At 51.8% G+C, this 15314-nt stretch overlaps 1 pseudogene across 1 annotated transcript; it reads left to right on the top strand.

Annotated features, from left to right (window-relative positions):
- Nucleotides 1-2707: 2707 nt before the first annotated feature.
- Nucleotides 2708-6989, top strand: LOC134740030 (uncharacterized; annotated as a pseudogene). Its single transcript, XR_010127271.1, has 2 exons — nucleotides 2708-3433; nucleotides 4805-6989. The product of XR_010127271.1 is annotated as an uncharacterized LOC134740030 (transcript).
- Nucleotides 6990-15314: the final 8325 nt, after the last annotated feature.

Genomic DNA, 15314 nt, shown 5'->3' on the forward strand with positions numbered 1-15314 from the left:
CGTGATGGTGCGCACCTGTAGCCCCAGCTAGTCCAGAGGCTGAGGCAGGAGAATCACCTGAACCCAGAAGGCAGAGGCTGCAGTGAGACAAGATCATGCCACTGCACTCCAGCCTGGGCGACAGAGTGAGACTCTCTCAAACAAAACAAAACAAAACAAACAAACAAACAAAAACTACTAAAAGAGTATGATTGGAATATTTGTAACACAGAACAGATAAATGCTTGAGGTGATGAATACTCCACTTACCCTGACATGATTATTATGCATTGTATGTTTATACCAAAATAGCTCATGTACCCCATAAATATACACACCTACTATGTACCCAGAAATTTTAAAAAATCTAGAAAATGATCAAATCTAAAATCTAAGCTAATTTCTATTTGAATTAAGAAAAATTGTTTTCCTTAAAAAAAGAAACTGCAGATAGGGTCAAAACCCAAGATGAGGCTGTCTTGGAAGCAGAGACAGCACACAGGAAGCCCCATCAGACACAAAGGAAGCCTATGAGGCCAAACGTGGGGGCAGAAGACAGAAGAGCCGACAGCTCATTTGCTTCCCTGGGAGTTCCACTAAGGAGTGGCAAGGATGGAGTGCTTGCCTCCCAGTGGGCTGCTGGGTGGAGAGGAAAGCTGAATACAGCAAAGCCTCTCAAAGCAGGCAAAGCCTGGTAAAGGCTGTAGTGGAAGTGCCAAGGGTCAAGTTAACTCGTGAGAAAAGCTTCATGAAGGTGGCAATCGAGCTGGGCCCAAGCCAAAAGCATAAGTAATCAGAATTAGAAACGGTGGAGGAGTCAACCCCTACTGAGACAGTTCGGGTTCTCAGCCTGAAGGAAAATGTGGAAGTTGGAGGTTGTGGAGTTTGTGGCTTAAGCCACAGCCCCCTCCCACACCTGGCCTTAGCTCCCAGGATACCTGCCCCCTCACTGGGCCAGGCCACGAACTTCCCGAAGGGCAACCACATAAAGCACAGGACCTTCCACCACTCACACTTTCCAAACCTATCCCTGGCCACTATTTCTTCCCTCTGATGTCACAGGGCTCTGCATCTTGTCCCACCTCAGCAAAATTAGACCCCCTGGTTTCCCAAGAGATGTCATTTTTAACTCTTTTCTACAGGCGCCTGGAGCACAGGGCTTCCCAGAAGTCTGATTCAATGCTATTTTGAGCTGGGTTAGATTGGCAGAAATGAACCACCCACCCTTGGAAAAGTCACACTTGGGAAAAGACTGCCCCAGCAGAGGTGGACTGGGAGCTCCTCCTTCTCCGCATGAGTTTGAATGGGGGTCATACGGAGCAAGGAGATGCTCACATGGTTTCTGCAAAGCTGTGCTGACAAACAGCTCTGGACAGATCCAGACCGGTTCTGTTCACCCAGCTGTTATGCCGCTTCTGCCTGCAAGATGAGAAAGACACCTCCCCTCCCCAGGTTGGCATCATTTATTGAACCATGGCTTTGGAAAGAACAAGTTCAAATCCCGGAAAGAGGCCGAGCGTGAATTCCAGCTGGAGGCCCACCAATGACAGCCCTGTCTTGCTATCCTGGGGGGCATGGCATGGGTGGGCAGGGTGCGATGGGGTGGAGGGAAGGAAGTCCAAGCACCTGTGGATGCTTGCTGCCTTACTCTGTCCTCTTGGCTCCACGTCACCCTTCCTTCCTGCCTGACGTGATCAGGGAAATCTGTGGGGTTAAAGAAGCTTCCAGAAGCCACTTAGTCCCCCTGCAGGTAGATGCTTAAGGGTCTCTTGCTCACTTTGAGCATTCTAGAACCACAGATGCAGCCTCTCAGAGTGGTTACTGAGCACCAACTCAGGGGCAGACCATAGCGCCCAGCCTTGTTACAAGCGAGGAAGGTGACTCTCAGTGGACTGGGGCTCTTGAATTCCTTTACCCTCAGACATACATCCTTTCAACCCCATTCCACGATGGTGACGGGGTCTGTGGTCAAGGGAGGGGGTCAGGTTAGGTCAGTGCAGTTCTTCAAGTCGGACCCCAAGCAGGCAGCACCAGTCTCCAAGAGTAGGGCTCGGCCAGAGCTGCTCCCATCAAAGGGAACTGGGTGGGGCCCTGTTATCCAGACACAAATGTCTGCTGGGCCCCTGGGACCCAGGGTGTCCAAAGGTAGTTCTTTTCCTCCCTCAGAAACTTGGCCCAGGGCCTTTCCCAGCAAGTGCCTCCCCCTCCTCCCGCCCGCGGGTTCCCTTCCCAGGCCACCCTGGGGCGGGCCCAGCCACCCACTCAGTGAGGGCTTCAGCACGTGGCTGTGGGGGGCGGCAGGTTTCCTCTCCGCCCCGGCAGCTCTACATAGGGTGGTTTTCGCCCTCTCTTCTCCCCCATCCCCCGTGACTTCTTGTAAAAGGCTCCGGTGTCCCCACCCACCTCCGCCCTCCCGCGGCTGCCAGACCGGTGCCTGCCCCCGCCTCCCCCGGAGGCCGCGCTCTCTCCCCGCCCCTGGCAGCGGGCTCTGCTTCGGAAACTGTTGACTCAGAGGGTGGCCGGGCGGCCAGCGTCTGATGTCAGCCTGGAGCTGGGCCAGGGAGTGCAGGGCGGGAGGCGCTGGGAGCGAGGGAGGAAGGGTGCGGGGCCGGGCCGGGCCGGGTGGGCGCCCGCGGCAGGCGGAGGGGCTGCGCTCGGCGCCCCGGCTGCGCGCTCGGCCTCGGCGGCGGCCCGGGCGCCCGTGACTCAGGGTGCGTCACCGGAGCAGATGCCCGGGGCGGTTGGAGGCTCCCGGGCTCCCGCTGACTCATCAGAAAGGCCTGCCGCGCGGCCCGGGGGGCGGGGGAACGTGGGGGACCGCGGGGAGCTGCCGGGCAGGCGGCAGCCGAGGTCGTTTGAGGCGCGCAGAGCCTCCGGAAAACCCCACGGAGACGGCTGCGCGGGGGCGGGGCGATCGGCACTGACCAGGTCACCTGCAGCGCGGGCTGACGGCGGGCGACTGAAGGAGGGAGTAAGTCTCCCACCCCCAGCAGCCGGTGGCCGCTTCCGAAGCCTGCCCCCTTCCACTGCCGAGCGGCGCCCCGCGGGTCCTCAGCCAGCGCGCCCGAAGCGCCCCCGCCCCGTGTCGCTCGCGCTGCGTTATGGGGAGAAGGCGGTTCCTGAGCACCAGCGCGGGCCTTGGTGACACCGGAGGTCGCTGGGGTCTTCCCCCTCCCCTTAAGACTCTGGGTCTGTCTGTGGGAAGAGCTTTCATTCCCCACCTCACTCTACGCCGACCCTCTCCGGGGGAGGCTCCACTGGCACTGTAGACACCACGTGCTGGGTAAAAAGGCCTGGTCCCAGCGCTTTCCTGTCACTGACTGCTAACCCCAAGGAGCCGTGGCACTCAGGAAATGCGGCAGGGGGCTGGAGAACTATCAGGAAGGGGTGTGGGCAGAGAAGAGGCTTCCACCCTGTCTTGGAACACCGACACAGTCCATGGCATTCACAAGAGGTGGGAGGCTCCTCTGTGCACGGTGCCTTCTGCCCCCGGTACAGGTGGAGGAGGGGATTTGACTGGTCCTCACCCTCTCTGCATTTATAGTCTGGGCACACCTTGGGCAGTGCGGCAGGAGGGCGCTGTGGAGTACAGGCACATGCAGAAGCTGTGGCGAGGGCTTCCTGGTGGAGCTGGCAGTAGGGCAGGGACCTTGAAGGGGAATGATTTGAACAGATCGGAAAAGACATTCCAGACAGAAACAAATGCCTGAAACCCAAACCGAGAAGCAGGAAAGAGCAGATTGCGTTCTGGGAATGGCAGGGAGTGCAGTTTGACTGGAAGACCTGAGGCTCAGAGGCGCATCACGGCCCAGATGCAGACCACAGAGGCAGGCACAGTGGCGCAGGAGGATCGAGGACCTGGAGTCACGGGGTTCCGCCCGCTGCCCCTGGGGAACCGAGTCATGCCAGTTCCCAGACAGATGAATTCCTTCCAATAATTCCACAGTCCTGCTCAGTCCCAGCCGCCAAGCCTCCTGGCCTTGGATGGCTGCTGTCTAATGCAGATGCTCTTTCGTCCAGATTTCAAATATTTTTCCTATTCTGTCCTTTGATCACTAACATTTATGTTTATCTACATCAGCATCCCTCAATCCTGACAGCACTCTGGAATTATCTAGGGGTGCTTTAAAAAACAAAAATGTTGATGCATGGCCCTCCTCCAGGAAATCTGATTTTATTGGTCTGGGGCGGGGCCCAGGCATCAGCAGACTTTTAATGAGCAGTTAGAGAGGAGAACCACTGATGGAGATGGTCACCAGGGAGTGTCCAGGTCAGACTGCCACAGAAGAGCGCAGCCTCCTGGCCTTCAGACCCAACTGGGACAAACCCCGAGAACAGCCTTGGCAGACCTCCAGGGGCAGCTGGACTCCCTGAGGCTGGATGTTGCAGCCTCTCCCAGGCATCCACTCTGCAGCTGAGGCCAAAGTTTCCAACGGGAAGGGAGGGTGAGGCTTCTATTTGTTTCCCAAGAGCCAGCTGACCTTTGAAGCTAGTGATAACCACCACAAACCTCACTGGTGGGAGAATGAGGCACTGCAGCCAGTTCTCATCAACCCCACATCCCTGCAAGGGGCCCCAAGGCGGACGTGTCACCATCCTCTGCAACTCTGGGCCTCAGAAGTGGAAGAGGTCCAGCCATGGCCAGATGGGGGATCTGGGGAACAGGTCCTCTGCTTTCTGGGAAAATAGAGGTGATGATTCCTGGCCCCAAAGGTTCTTGTTGGGAGTCTTGAGATAAATCCCCTAGCAGTGCTCAGCATGGGGAGAATTTTCAGTGACTGTTCCCTTCCTCCTGTTTTGCTAGTAACTCTTTTCACAAATTTAGGAGAGTCTCCGAGTCTGGGCCTTGCCACTCCTCACTCAGCATCTGACCATCCCCACCTCCTGGATCTACAGGGTTCATAGAGGAGGACCCAGAAGAGGGAAAGTCAGGCTGAGGAACATGGCCTCCCTGCTGCAAGGGAAATGACATCGGTTACCAAGGAGGTGACCTGCTATCCTTTTCCAAGACTGAAAAGCAGAAATATGGCCTGAGCCTAGAGGGTCTAAGAGAACAATAGGAAGAATTTCCTGACAAAGGACAATGTTGCCTAAAGGACCCATGAAGCTCCGTGAAAATAGGAGACTCCTGAGCACCAGACCCTTCTCCACCAGGCAGTGTTTTTCCCATATGACAGGTGAGAAAACTGAGGCTGAGAGACATGTAATAACTTGCTGAAGCAGTAACCAGCACGCCATATAGCTGAAATCTGTAGATCAGCAGTTAAAAGTGGCAGGGCAAGTCCTCTCTGACTTTCAGCTCTAAGAGCCTAGGATTGTGTGTTTTTCTGCTTAAGCCTGGGAATCAGAGTCCTACAAAAGCCGCGCCTAATCCTGGGGGTGTGGGCTTTAAGCCCAGAGAGAAAGCATGTTATTGGAATACTCATGCACTTTTCTCCCTTTGAATCCCACCACGGAAAGAAAATTCTGTGACGTGTACCCAGTATTTATTGAAGGGTATTTCCTAGCAAGAAAATGAGGACGACTGGCCAGGCACGGTGGCTCACGCCTGTAATCCCAGCATTTTGGGAGGCCCAGGCAGGCAGATCACCTGAGGTCAGGAGTTCGAGACCAGCCTGACCAACATAGAGAAACCCCGTCTCTACTAAAAATACAAAATTAGCTGGGCGTGGGATGGCGCATGCCTGTAATTCCAGCTACTCCTGAGGCTGAGGCAGGAGAATCGCTTGAACCCGGGAGACAGAGGTTGCAGTGAGCTGAGATCAAGCCATCGCACTCCAGCCTGGGCAAGAGTGAGACTCTGTCAAAAAAACAAAGAAAATGTGGTACATATATACTATTGGAGTACTATTTAGCCGTCAAAGAAAAAAAAAGAGAAAGAAAGAAGGAAAGAAAGAAAAAGAAAGAAAATGAAGGCGATTGTCAACAGCCTCTGGAAATACAGAGCAGGGTCCAGAAGATGGCCCCTTCTTAGATGGCGGGCTGGACAGTGCTGCTCCTTCTTAGCCACTGGCGGCAGAAAGACAAAGCCTGGTAATTCTGTTCTTGGGATTCTCCCTGTCACCTCTCCTTGTAGGTCACAAGCTTCCTGATGCGACAGCTCGTGGGACTACTAGAAGGAAAGATACTCCTTTTCCCATTTTACAGATCAGGAAACTGAGACTGGACAGAAACACCACCAGGATTGAACTGTGAATGGATCTGACTCCAATCCACAAACTCTTTACCTGGTCTCGAAAAGAGGCCCTGGCAACCTACTACGGACCAGGGGGGAACCCGCCCGCCGTCACAGGCCGGGCTCTCCCCGCTGCGGGGCGGCCCGGGCGCGGCGGGACAGGGAGCGGAAGGAACGGGCTTGGCGCGCACTCGCGGAGGCCCAGGCAGGATTCGAGCGCCAGGGAGGCGCCCATTTCCCTTCCCCCGCGCCTGGGAACGCGGTGCTGGGGGCGGGGCCCGACCGCTGCCCCCTCCAACCGCCTCGACCGCCAGGTGCCCCGAAGCCTGGCCTCCCCTCCCACCCCCGCGCCTGTTCCCGGCGCAGCCCGAGCCTCGGTGGTCACGTCTCCCCATCCGGCCCCAAAGTACTAACCAGCCGCAGCCGCGCCGACCCCGCGCTGGGTGGGAGGGCGCGGGGAGGGCGGGGGAGGGCCGGGAGGGCGCGGAGAGGGCGGGGCAAGGAGGTGAGGGGAGGGCAGGTTGCCCGGGCCCCGCCCGCTGCGCCCGGGTCGACCGGGGAGAGGCGCGGGCGAGGCGCAGCGCCGCAGCCACCGCCCCTGCCGGGCGCTCGGCGAGCGGGGGCAGGGCGGGGAGAGGCCTGGCCGGGGATGCCGCGAGGCCGCGCCTCTAGGGCTGTGCGCGGGCGGGTGTTGCTGGGGAGAAAAGCGCGCTACGGCCCCGCCCGAGTCCCGCGGGCACAGCGCTCTCTGCTGGTGTGGGTCGAGAACTGCATGAGACTAATTAAAGACCATCATCCACTTAAAAAAAAAAAAACCTAATTCGAATCGGAACCTCACTGTGTTACTGTGAATATGTCTAATTACTATTCGTCAATTTAAAAAAATTAATACATTGAAATAAACTAAGAAAGAAAAACCTGATTCAATAGTGTGTCATAGGCGTTGCAGGTTTGAAATGTGGAGAAGGAAAAAAGAAAAAGAATCACTCATCATACCTTTATCTAGAAAGAAGCACTTAGAATATTCGTGTCTGTCTTTTCAGGGCTTCTTATCTGCAAATCTATGCATGTATGCATTCTTTAGAGGATAAAAAAGGCCGGTGGTGACTCATACCGGTAAGCCCAACTACTCAGGAGACTGAGACGAGAAGATCTAGGGTATCGCTTGAGCCCAGGAGTTCAAGGTTGCAGTGAGCTATGATGACACCACTGCACTCCAGCCTGGGTGACAGAGCAGGGCCTTATTAATAAATTAATTTATAAATTAATAAATAAATTATACAATATTGTCAGCTTTGTGAACGCAGAGGCCTTATTTTGTTCACTGCTCTATCCTCAGTGCCTGGAACACTGGTAGTTGTCTGGGTGCTCAAAAACCATTTGTTGTTTCTACCAAAATGGGATCATGCTTTACACAGTAGGACCATCATTTTTTGCATACTTAAATGTGCTAGTATGATGCCCTGACCCCCTCAATGAGAATATGTGAGAGATGGCTGGTTCACTGGCCTCTTTTTTTGTTTTTTTTTTTGAGGCAAGATTTCATACTTGTTGCCCAGGCTGGAGTGCAATGGCGCCATCTCGGCTCACTGCAACCTCTGGCTCCTGGGTTCAAGTGATTCTCCTGCCTCAGCCTCCCGAGTAGCTGGGATTACAGGCGTGCACCACCACACCTGGCTGATTTTGTATTTTTAGTAGAGATGGAGTTTCTCCATATTGGTCAGGCTGGTCTCGAACTCCCGACCTCAGGTGATCTGCCTGCCTTGACCTCCCAAAGTGCTGGGATTACAGGCCTGAACCACCGCACCTTGCCCCACTGGCCTCTTTAACAAGAATCTGGAGGCCAGATGTGTTTGGGATTTAGAATTATTCACAGTGCACATATAAGGTGACTCTCCACCATGCTCAGTCCTATCACATGTTCTGTAGCACCATGTTTTGCTCCTTCAAAGCTGACTTCTGTAGTCTCACAAGTTTATGTTAATCCCATCCATGCCTGTCTCTCTCAGGAAACTGCCCTGTCTGGTTTGCTCACCATAGTACTCTCAGCGTGGAGTGGGTGCTCCATAAATATGTGTTGGATGAACGAATGAATGAATGAATGATGAATACTCTATCCTGGTTGCCTCCCCTGGAGTCATGTGTGGAGTTCTGGTCATCCCATCTCAGGACAAGCCCCAGAGAACCAGAATCATAGAAAGGGGGAGGTGTTAGTTTGCCCATCCAACAGAGCATCTGTTAGGTGCCAGGCTCTGTGCTAGGCTGTGGGGATCTAAAAAAGATGCAGGCCAGGGGTGGTGGCTCATGCCTGTAATCCCAGCACTTTGGGAGGCTGAGGCGTGTGGATCACTTGAGGTCAGGAGTTCAAGACCAGCCTGGACAACATGGCAAAACTCCATCTCTACTAAAAAAAAAAAAGCCAGGCGTGGTGGTGGGAGCCCGTAATCCCAGCTACTTGGGAGGCTGAGACAGGTGAATCACTTGAAACTGGGAGGCGGAGGTTGCAGTGAGCTGAGATTTCACCACTGCACTCCAGCCTGGGAGAAGAGCGAGACTCCATCTCAAAAATAAATAAATAAATATTTTAAAATAAAAAAGATGCAGCCCGTGTCCTCAAGAGCTACCAAAATGTAGCAAACTGAAAAGACCTGTCAGCAGGGTCAAAACAGGGAGCAGGTGGCATGCTCAAGGGTGTGGACAGGGTGTAGGATAGCCAGGGGATGGTCCAGTTCCCGGGAACCAAAGGGGAAAGGCAAGAGGAGGGAGCGGTTAACCAGACCTAGAGAGAGAGGGCGAGCTAGGTGCAGGGCCCCTTCAAGGGCTCCAGCCTCTGCTGGGAGATTCAGCCCGCCAGAGGCAACTGGACAGGAAATGAGCCCAGGAAGGACTACCCTGACCCCACTGTCCTCCCCCAGGCTTTTCTGTTCCACTTTGCTTGACCACAAAGCAAAGAGGCAGGGGAAGCATTGAGGCAGTCCACGAACATCAGCCTCCAGGTGCAGAGCAGGGTGGATGGTGGGTGACAGGACAGCTGGAAGCTATCCAGTACCAAGAATGAGGCTGCGATAGCCAACAGGAACAGGAAGGGATGTGATCATAGTCACAGATACCATGACCACAGGCTTGGCCTGGACTGGGTTTGGGCTGGCAGAGAGAGGTCAGAAGCATATGACCCTTGCAGAGGGAGTGTCATCAAATTAAGTAAAGTTGGGGACAAAGGACAAAATATTCTAATGTCAAAGCTCAGTGTAAGACAAAGAAAAGGAAGCGCCACCTCACCCAGTCTCTCCAAATGGAGGACTATGCCAAAGGGTGATACCTCACGGGAAAATTCACCTGCAAACGGGGAGGAAAAATGCATATCTCTCTCTCTCTCTCTCTCACACGCACACACAAAGCCAGGTATCTTAGGAAGGTGGAGGACAGAGACACAATGTCTCATGTTGGTGAATTGGTGAATCCCTATCTTAGGTGTAAATCAGAAAGCTTCTTGGAGAAAAAAACACATTCAAAACCTGCTTGCAGCTGGTATGTGCCTGTAGTCCCAGCTACTCAGAAGGCTGAGGTGGGAAGATGGCTTGAGCCCAGGTGTTTAAGACCAGCCTTGGAAACATAGTGAAACCCCATTGCTAAAAAAAACTATACAAACAAAAAAATTTGCTTGCAAAACACCCAGCTGGACTCACTGTGGGTTACAAGCATGTTTAAGACTTGGTCTCTGAGAAACCAGTTGATTGCCACCTCAAGATCTTAACTTCTAAAACACAAAAACAGACCCACAAAGTCACAAAGCAATGTTTCTCAAAGCCACAGGGGAACTGCCTCCTACAGATAAAAAGATCCCTGCTTTGAGCCTGAATTAATCAGCCAAGGCCCCGTTTCTTCCAACCAACCAACCCTAACCAGGTAAGCCCACCTCAGCCACCTGACCCTACAAAAAACCCTTCCTAACCCTTTTATTGAGTGGCTCCGAAGGCTCGCCCAACTTTGATGCATCAAAGTAAGCAAACTTGGCATTTTGTGGCCATAGGCACATCCTTAGCGGGCCTGACGTCTCCGACTTGAAGGAGTTGATGGCCCACCTGGAACAGCCGTGCCTTGAACTAAACATTTAACAATCCCTGCACTTGAGCTGGGGTCTTCTGGAACATCCTCCCAAATCCCCACTGCCAGACTGTACTGTACTTTGCTGGGGACTTGCAGAGAGGCAAAGGCTGTTGCTACTGAGGGAGGGGGGAGGACGGTTGGGGGAGGAGGGCTTTGGAAACGGGAGGGAAAGTGAGGCAGGAATCCCCTCTTTCTCCTGGCTCCTCCAGAAAGGACTAGGGGCAGGGATGTAGAGATGCAAAGGTCGGGGAACTGGGAACACTTGTGACACTCAGAAGTGTGATAGAACATAAAAGATTAATACTATGTGAAATCAACTCTGAACAGTGGGAAACTAAGCAATTGTTTGCTGCAAATGCCAAGGCACTATAGCAAATGTAATCCACAAGCGTCATCTAGTGGTACAAGCTGTCAGTGCCAGCCAAGCCCTGAGCTCTGAGCGGCAGCTCTGCCGGGTGAGAAGTCTACACTCGGTGCCCAGAGGTCTAGGACCAGATGGCCAGCCAGCCACATCTGCCAGGGACAGCATTCAGCCTAATTGCCTCGGGCATTCTGCTCTGCAGCGAAGGGAACTCTGAGCTGGGATTATAGGCATGTCCCACCATGCCTGGCTAATTTTTTATTTTTGTATATATATATAAAATATGTAATATATATAAATAGATCCCTGCGGATAATACATATATAATATAATATATAATCATATATATATATAAAATCTTATACATATATAACCTTATATATATATAATCTTATATATATGTAATCTTATATATATATATTAGAGATGGGGTTTTGCTGTGTTGCCCAGGCTGGTCTCAAACCCCTGGCCTCAAGCAATCACCCCGCCTTGCTCTCCCAAAGTGCTGGAATTACAGGCGTGAGCCACTGTGCCCGGCCAGAGCTGGGGATTTTTGGGGCACAGAACAAGCTGTGGTTGCTTGGTAAGTGACTGGGGTTGCGTGGGCATTACAGCTGTTGATGCCTGCCCAGCGTAGCATCCCAGATATGAGGGATGTGAGGAGACAGTCTCACCTAATGTGTCGGATCGCCTGTGGTGCCAGCCGTTGTGATGGAGTGGGGCAGGCCTGTCTCTCAGGTGGAACCAAGAACCCAGCTGGAAGGCTCTTGAAGCACACAGGGATAGAAGTGCCATGCAGCAGGGAATTGGGGCTATTTTGTTTGCTGCTGTCACAGTGCTAGAATCGTGGATAGTGCCTGGCACCTAAATATTAAACAGAATAAAAACTTGTTGGCTGGATAAACAAATGAATGGATGGATGAGAGTTGAAGCCCCCATCAGGCTGTGCTGTACAGGAGTCAAGGAGTCAGAGGGGCTGAGGGATCTTGTGGGATGCTTCCCTTTGAAGGCCAACCAGAGCCTGGAAAGCTCAACCCCAGTCACACTCCAGACAAGACTGTGAAGGGAGAGTTTAACGCAGGTTAGCAACTTAATCCAGCCAGTTTCAGAAGCTTACCCTACAGCCACAAGGATAGTGGCCTGAGGGGAGATCCTGGTGGCAGAGACAGCAGTTGAAACTACTGAAATAGTCCAGGCAGGACGTGGGAGGGTGGAGATTGCCAGGATCTGGAAGCAGGCATGGGCTCTGCCCACCCTAGGTACAGACCCTGGCCGGGCCGTTTGTGCCTTGTCATCAGGCTGAGGCTGAGAGAGGGGAAGGAGAGAACTGGGTGATGGGCCTCTGGTTGATGGTTTCGGGCTGAGTTACGGGAGAAAGAAATGAAGATGTTGAGGAAAAAAGGGGTCATTTGAATTAAAGAAATCTCATGCGTTCAGGCCCTGGCTGGGCCAGGAGGCTGGACCCTGGGCTCACCTTCTGCTAGAGGAGAGGCCACTGGAGGGTTGCAAAACAGCCACATCCCTCTGGAAGGGCCAGGCTCCTAAGTCATGGTGCAAGTGTCCCCAAGGGCTTACCTAAGGGCTTACCTAAGGGCAAAGTGACTTCAGAGGCCAGGAAGACACCTTCTGCAATATCTGAAGGCTATTGGCTGTATTATTAGAAAGGGAAAGGCGTAAAATAATTGGAAGTGTGGAGGAAAAATGCTGGCAGTCAGCGTTAACAATAAATTCAAGCTTTTGGGCTGGGCACAGTGGCTCATACCAGTAATCCCAGTACTTTGGGAGGCTAAGGTGGGTGGATCACCTGAGGTCAGGAGTTTGAGACCAGCCTGGCCAACATGGCAAAACCCCGTCTCTACTAAAAATACAAGAATTAGCTGGGTGTGGTGGCGGGTGACTGTAATCCCAGCTACTCAGGAGGCTAAGGCAGGAGAATCGCTTGAACCTGGCAGGTGGAGTTGGCAGTGAGCTGAGATCGTGCCACTGCACTCCAGCCTGGACAACAGAGTGAGACTCTGTCTCAAAAAAATAATAAACTCAGACTTTTCCTGGTTTGGGGAGAAGAGAAAAGGGGGCTGAATGACAGAATAAAAATAGGGAGGTGTCTAGAAAACAGTGCCACACAATATTAAGGCAGGAGTCTCTGTTAGAAAGCTGTCAGGGAATTTTTAAAAATAGCTTTTATATACTTTATTGCTGGAATTTTGATCATTTAAAAGATTTTATAATGGGAAAAAACAACGATCTAACTTTATAGGGAAACAAGGGAGACAAAAGAGAGCAGGAATGCAATGGGAGCTTGAAAATGAGAGGAGAGTTCGAGACCAGCCTGGGAACGCATAGCAAGACCCCATCTCTACAGAAAAAAAAACATGTTTTTAAATTAGCCAGGTGTGGTACTGCACACCTATGGTCCCAGCTACTCAGGAGGCTGAGGTGGGAAGATCGCCTGAACATGGGAGGTCAATACTGCAGTGAGCTGTGATTATGCCACTAACCTCCAGCCTGGGTGACAGAGCAAGACTCCATCTCAAAAAGAAAGAGGAATGAAGGAAGGGAGGGAGAGAGGGAGGGAGGGGAAGGGAAAGGAACAGTGACTGAGAAGGGCTGGGAGTGGACGTGCAGGGGCCAGTCAGGGGTCAAGGGTCAATACAGTGCTTCTGTTCTGAATGACCAAACATAGTTGTTATGGGCTGTGTCCCCATCAAAATTCATACACTGAAATCCCGACCATCAGTACATCAGAATGTGAACTTATTTGGAAATAGGGACATTGCAGATGTAATTAGTCCAATTAACATGCGGTCATTAAGGTGAGAACAAGTCCAATATATCCAGTGTCATAAAAGGGGGAAATTTGGAGAGACTCATATACAGTGTGCAGGGAGAAAAGCATGTGAACATGAAGATGGCCACCTACAATCCAAGGAGAGAGGCCAGGAACGGAGGCTTCCCTCAAAGCCCTAGAGAGAACCAACCCTGCTGACCATTTGGACTTCTGGTCTCCAGAGCTGTGAGACACATTTCTGATGTTGAAGCCACCCAGTTTATAGTTTGTGTATTGTTTGGGCAGCCCTAACAAGCTAGTACACACATCAGCAGAAACCGTGGTTCTGACCTTCTTAAGCAGACAATGTGGCATAGCTTTTTTAAAATGTTTACCTTTTTTTTGAGACACGGTCTCCCTCTGTAGCCCAGGCTGTAGTGCAGTGGTGCCATCAGAGCTCACTGCAGCCTTGAAATCCTGAGCTGAAGCGTTCCTCCCACCTCAGCCTAAAAGTGCTGGGATTATGGGCACCCGGCCTCCCAGCCTTTTTCTTTTAATGATTGGAAAATGGCACCACAGTTGCATGTGCAGGGCCCGTGTAGCCATTCCTTTGCTACCGGCACTGTCAGCTGCTGCAGACTCGCAGTTGTAGCTCATGGCTGCATTCTTCACTGGAAATCAGCATATAACTGTGTTCATCACTGGGAACGAGCCTCTGCCACAGGGACGGCTTGCCCAAGGTTATGCCTCCTTGAAAGGAGTGGCCTGTAGCCAATGACTGGCTAATGCTGGGATAAAGTCCCAGCTGTCCTGTCTCAGTTTGGTTCAACTCTGAAGGGCCATCCCAGCTCCAGAACTCCCATACAAACCCTAGATGGTGCCAGTAGTTCTTGTGGAAGTGGTAAAAATGACAGCTTCAGCAGTTACACGCACAATACTACATGATTAATGATAACTGTGGAGTTGATCAGTCTTTTCAGGTTTGTAGAGTTTTTAAATTTGAAAATAACAGTGAACAAAAATTTTAAAAGTACTGAAGAAACAGAGCCTCACAGAATGTTTTGTGTCTGGCTTTTCTATCTGAATGGAACTTCCTATAGGCAATTCAAAATGTGGGTGAAATCTGAGTGATGTACTGTAGGATCGTGGGGAAGAGACCGGATCCAGAGCCAGCCTGCCGGGCTACAGTCCTAACTCTACCACTTACTCCTAGCTATCTATAACAATTTTAAATTTTATTTTAAAATATTTTAAGGCCAGGCATGGTGGCTCACACCTGTAATCCCAGCATTTTGGAAGGCCGAGGCGGGTGGATCACCTGAGGTCAGGAATTCGAGACTAGCCTGGCCAACATGGTGAAACTTCATCTCTACTAAAAATACAAAAATTAGCTGGACGTGGTGGCACACACCTGTAATCCCAGCTACTTGGGAGGCTGAGGCAAGATAGCTGCTTGAATCCAGGAGGTGGAGGTTGCAGTGAGCTGAGGTCACATCATTGCACTCCAGCCTGGGCAACAAGAGTGAAACTCCGTCTCAAAAAACAAAAATTAAAAAAATATATTAAATATTTTTATTTAACATAGAGATGGGTTTCACCATATTGCCTAGGCTGTCTCAAATTCCTGGGCTCAAGTAACCTGCCCACCTTGGCCTCCCAAAGTGCTGGGATTATAAGGTGTGAGCCACCCCGCCTGGCCTGTATGACCTTCTTAAGGTCTGTAAAATGGGGCCATGAGTCTCTATCTCATAGGATGGTTCTGAAGATTGAGTTCATTTAGAAGACTAAACGGGTTACTAACCAAAGCCCTTGAACAGTGCCAGAAACAGTGTTGCAATGGTTGCATGATCCTGCAGTCCCCTAGCTGGGCAATGGAACTTCCTTGCTGCTATTATTATACAATTACAGTAATGTTGGTCTTCTCA

Source organism: Pongo pygmaeus, chromosome 7, assembly GCF_028885625.2.
Source record: "Pongo pygmaeus isolate AG05252 chromosome 7, NHGRI_mPonPyg2-v2.0_pri, whole genome shotgun sequence".
NCBI classification, from domain to species: domain Eukaryota; kingdom Metazoa; phylum Chordata; class Mammalia; order Primates; family Hominidae; genus Pongo; species Pongo pygmaeus.